The sequence below is a fragment of the Coregonus clupeaformis genome, chromosome 8, assembly GCF_020615455.1.
Source record: "Coregonus clupeaformis isolate EN_2021a chromosome 8, ASM2061545v1, whole genome shotgun sequence".
Taxonomy (NCBI): domain Eukaryota; kingdom Metazoa; phylum Chordata; class Actinopteri; order Salmoniformes; family Salmonidae; genus Coregonus; species Coregonus clupeaformis.
Window position 1 is genome coordinate 58,286,390 of NC_059199.1, and position 5,741 is coordinate 58,292,130.

At 45.4% G+C, this 5,741-nt stretch overlaps 1 non-coding gene across 1 annotated transcript; it reads right to left on the reverse strand.

Moving 5' to 3' along the window:
* Positions 1 to 2,723: 2,723 nt before the first annotated feature.
* On the reverse strand, positions 2,724 to 2,799 carry trnaa-agc. Its single transcript has one exon. It is a non-coding gene; the product is annotated as a tRNA-Ala (tRNA).
* Positions 2,800 to 5,741: the final 2,942 nt, after the last annotated feature.

Consider the following 5,741-nt stretch of genomic DNA (forward strand, 5'->3'; position numbering starts at 1 on the left):
TTTCTGGTTGTCTCTGATTGGGAGCCATATTTAAACAGTCTGTTTTTCATTCGTGTTTGTGGGATTTTGTTTCTAGTCGGTTGTGTTAGACCGTGAACTGTCACGTTATCGTTTTGTTGTTTTTTTGATCGTGTCTCTAATAAAGAGTATGTTTGCCTGCAACGCTGCGCCTTGGTCCTCATCTGTGTTCGACGATCGTGACACAAGACCTCTGCAATCTGACCTGGCATGCTGTCAATTAACTTCTGGGCCACATCCTGACTGATGGCAGCCCATTCTTGCATAATCAATGCTAGGAGTTTGTCAGAATTTGTGGGTTTTTGTTTGTCCACCCGCCTCTTGAGGATTTACCACAAGTTCTCAATGGGATTAGGATCTGGGGAGTTTCCTGGCCATGGACCCAAAATGTCAATGTTTTGTTCCCCGAGCCACTTAGTTATCACTTTTGCCTTATGGCAAGGTGCTCCATCATGCTGGAAAAGGCATTGTTCGTCACCAAACTGTTCTTGGATGGTTGGGAGAAGTTGCTCTCGGAGGATGTGTTAGTACCATTCTTTATTCATGGCTGTGTGTCACGCCCTGACTCTGGGGACTCTTATTTGTTGAGTCAGGGTGTGATTTTCTATGTTGTCTAGATCTATGTTGGCCGGTGTGGTTCCCAATCAGAGGCAGCTGTCGCTCGTTGTCTCTGATTGGCGACCATACTTAGGCAGCCTATTGGCACTAGTGGGTTGTGGGATCTTGTTAAGGTGTGTTGTGTTGCGCTGCCTTGGACTTCATGTTTCGTTGGTTTGGCGGTTGTTTATTCATTTAAATAAACATGTACGTAAATCACGCTGCGCCTTGGTCCGACCCGTCATTCAACGAATGTGACACTGTGTTCTTAGGCAAAATTGTGAGTGAGCCCACTCCCTTGGCTGAGAAGCAACCCCACACATGAATGGTCTCAGGATGCTTTACTGTTGGCATGACACAGGACTGATGGTAGCGCTCACCTTGTCTTCTCCGGACAAGCTTTTTTCCGGATGCCCCAAACAATCGGAAAGGGGATTCATCAGAGAAAATGACTCCTCAGCAGTCCAATCCCTGTATTTTTTTCAGAATATCAGTATGTCCCTGATGTTTTTCCTGGAGAGAAGTGGCTTCCTCGCTGCCCTTCTTGACACCAGGCCATCCTCCAAAAGTCTTCGCCTCACTGTGCGTGCATATGCACTCACACCTGCCTGCTGCCATTCCTGAGCAAGCTCTGCACTGGTGGTGCCCAGATCCCACAGCTGAATCAACTTTAGGAGACAGTCCTGGCGCTTGTTGGACTTTCTTGGGCGCCCTGAAGCCTTCTTACATTTACATTTTTAAATTTTAGTCATTTAGCAGACGCTCTTATCCAGAGTGACTTACAGTTAGTGAGTGCATACATTATATATATATATATATTTTTTCATACTGGCCCCCCGTGGGAATCGAACCCACAACCCTGGCGTTGCAAACGCCATGCTCTACCAACTGAGCTACATCCCTGCCGGCCATTCCCTCCCCTACCCTGGAAGACGCTGTGCGCCGCCCCATGGGTCTCCTGGTCGCGGCCGGCTACGACAGAGACTGGATTCGAACCAGGATCTCTAGTGGCACAGCTAGCACTGCGATTCAGTGCCTTGGACCACTGCGCCACTCGGGAGACTTCTTCACAACAATTGAACCTCTCTCCTTGAAGTTCTTGATGATCTGATAAATGGTTGATTTAGGTGCAATCTTACTAGCAGCAATATCCTTGCCTGTGAAGCCCTTTTTGTGCAAAGCAATGATGACGGCACGTGTTTCCTTGCAGGTAACCATGGTTAACAGAGGAAGAACAATGATTTCAAGCACCACCCTCCTTTTAAAGCTTCCAGTCTGTTATTCTAACTCAATCAGCATGACAGAGTGCTCTCCAGCCCTGTCCTCGTCAACACTCTCACCTGTGTTAACGGGAGAATCACTGACATGATGTCAGCTGGTCCTTTTGTGGCAGGGCTGAAATGCAGTGGAAATATTTTGGGGGGATTAAGTTCATTTTCATGGCAAAGAGGGACTTTGCAATTAATTGCAATTCATCTGATCACTCTTCATAACATTCTGGAGTATATGCAAATTGCCATCATAAAAACTGAGGCAGCAGACTTTGTGAAAATTTATATTTGTGTCATTCTCAAAACTTTTGACCACGACCGTACACTTGGTTTCAGAAACAGCCACAGAGGAACGGTCCCCAATGCAATTGCTGCCCTATCTCTCTCTCCCCCAGTCCATATTCTTCCACCTTCTGCCCATATGCCCTCTGCTTACCCCCTCCTCGCTCCCAGCATTCCCCAGTTGCTGTGACCACAGGATGTCCTTTTGAACTCCCTGTCAACCTCACCCAGTACGATATTGCCAGTTTGTCCCGCCTTTATCCTCAGTGGCAGTGCCCCACTATCCACCTGCAATGCCTCAACAGGTGTCGTCCTGAAGGATCCCACACACCATCTCAGGGCCCTTGACTGTATCCTATCCAGGCGCTGTAGTACAGTTTTGGCTGCTGATCCATATACAAAGCACCCATAATCCAAAGGTGACCTGATCAATGCCTGATACATACACAACAGTGTTTGTCTATCTGACTTCAATCATATTTACGTTTTAGTCATTTAGCAGACGCTCTTATCCAGAGCGACTTACAGTTAGTGAGTGCATACATTTTTTCATACTGGCCCCCCGTGGGAATCAAACCCACAAACCTGGCGTTGCTAGCGCCATGCTCTACCAACTGAGCTACAGGAGGCCTGTAGCTCAGTATCCTGCCCTCATGAGGTTCAGCACCTTGCTACACTTAATTTCAATATACTCAACGTGTCTCTTCCACATAAGCCTCTCATCACCAAATACCTAACTCTACCTATATCTACCTACACCCTACCTATATCCATATTTGCAGCCTAACATCTTTAACCTTCCTCTTAGAAAACACCATAAAGCAGGACTTGGCCACAGACATCTTAAATCCCCATGTTAGAGACCAATCTTCCACAACTCCCACAGCTTCTTGCATCTTCCTCATCACGCATTTCACATTCCCACCTCTCAGCCCCATCATAAACACACCTGGCGTGTGTACACACGAGCTAGGCCTAGATCCACAAGAATCTAGATATTCATTTTTTTATTTTTTATTTTTTATTTTTTTTATTTCACCTTTATTTAACCAGGTAAGCCAGTTGAGAACAAGTTCTCATTTACAACTGCGACCTGGCCAAGATAAAGCAAAGCAGTTCGATAAAAACAACAACACAGAGTTACATATGGGGTAAAAAAACATAAAGTCAAAAAAAATACAACAGAAAATATATATACAGTGTGTGCAAATGTAGCAAGTTACAGTGGGGAAAAAAAGTATTTAGTCAGCCACCAATTGTGCAAGTTCTCCCACTTAAAAAGATGAGAGAGGCCTATAATTTTCATCATAGGTACACGTCAACTATGACAGACAAATTGAGGAAAAAAAATCCAGAAAATCACATTGTAGGATTTTTAATGAATTTATTTGCAAATTATGGTGGAAAATAAGTATTTGGTCACCTAGAAACAAGCAAGATTTCTGGCTCTCACAGACCTGTAACTTCTTCTTTAAGAGGCTCCTCTGTCCTCCACACGTTACCTGTATTAATGGCACCTGTTTGAACTTGTTATCAGTATAAAAGACACCTGTCCACAACCTCAAACTGTCACACTCCAAACTCCACTATGGCCAAGACCAAAGAGCTGTCAAAGGACACCAGAAACAAAATTGTAGACCTGCACCAGGCTGGGAAGACTGAATCTGCAATAGGTAAGCAGCTTGGTTTGAAGAAATCAACTGTGGGAGCAATTATTAGGAAATGGAAGACATACAAGACCACTGATAATCTCCCTCGATCTGGGGCTCCACGCAAGATCTCACCCCGTGGTGTCAAAATGATCACAAGAACGGTGAGCAAAAATCCCAGAACCACACGGGGGGACCTAGTGAATGACCTGTAGAGAGCTGGGACCAAAGTAACAAAGCCTACCATCAGTAACACACTACGCCGCCAGGGACTCAAGTCCTGCAGTGCAAGACGTGTCCCCCTGCTTAAGCCAGTACATGTCCAGGCCCGTCTGAAGTTTGCTAGAGTGCATTTGGATGATCCAGAAGAGGATTGGGAGAATGTCATATGGTCAGATGAAACCAAAATAGAACTTTTTGGTAAAAACTCAACTCGTCGTGTTTGGAGGACAAAGAATGCTGAGTTGCATCCAAAGAACACCATACCTACTGTGAAGCATGGGGGGTGGAAACATCATGCTTTGGGGCTGTTTTTCTGCAAAGGGACCAGGACGACTGATCCGTGTAAAGGAAAGAATGAATGGGGCCATGTATCGTGAGATTTTGAGTGAAAACCTCCTTCCATCAGCAAGGGCATTGAAGATGAAACGTGGCTGGGTCTTTCAGCATGACAATGATCCCAAACACACCGCCCGGGCAACGAAGGAGTGGCTTCGTAAGAAGCATTTCAAGGTCCTGGAGTGGCCTAGCCAGTCTCCAGATCTCAACCCCATAGAAAATCTTTGGAGGGAGTTGAAAGTCCGTGTTGCCCAGCGACAGCCCCAAAACATCACTGCTCTAGAGGAGATCTGCATGGAGGAATGGGCCAAAATACCAGCAACAGTGTGTGAAAACCTTGTGAAGACTTACAGAAAACGTTTGACCTGTGTCATTGCCAACAAAGGGTATATAACAAAGTATTGACAAAACTTTTGTTATTGACCAAATACTTATTTTCCACCATAATTTGCAAATAAATTCATTTAAAATCCTACAATGTGATTTTCTGGAATTTTTTTTCTCATTTTGTCTGTCATAGTTGATGTGTACCTATGATGAAAATTACAGGCCTCTCTCATCGTTTTAAGTGGGAGAACTTGCACAATTGGTGGCTGACTAAATACTTTTTTTCCCCACTGTATGGAGGTAAGGCAATAAATAGGCTATAGTGCAAAATAATTACAATTAGTATTAACACTGGAATGCTAGATGTGCAAGAGATTATGTGCAAATAGAGATACTGGGGTGCAAAAGAGCAAAATAAATAACAATATAGGGATGAGGTAGTTTGGTGGGCTAATTTCAGATGGGCTGTGTACAGGTGCAGTGATCGGTAAGGTGCTCTGACAACTGATGCTTAAAGTTAGTGAGGGAGATAAGAGTCTCCAGCTTCAGAGATTTTTGCAATTCGTTCCAGTCATTGGCAGCAGAGAACTGGAAGGAATGGCGGCCAAAGGAGGTGTTGGCTTTGGGAATGACCAGTGAGATATACCTGCTGGAGCGCAGACTACGGGTGGGTGCTGCTATGGTGACCAATGAGCTAAGATAAGGCGGGGATTTGCCTAGCAGTGATTTATAGATGGCCTGGAGCCAGTGGGTTTGACGACGAACATGTAGTGAGGACCAGCCAACAAGAGCGTACAGGTCACAGTGGTGGGTAGTGTATGGGGCTTTGGAGACAAAACGGATGGCACTGTGATAGACTACATCCAATTTGCTGAGTAGAGTGTACTAGCCCAGCTGATTTGTAGGGGTCCAGATTTTGCAGCTCTTTCAGAACATCAGCTGTCTGAATTTGTGTGAAGTAGAAGCGGGGGGGGGGGGCATGGGCAAGTTGCAGCGGAGGGTGCAGAGCTGGTGGCCGGGGTAGTGGTAGCTAGGTGGA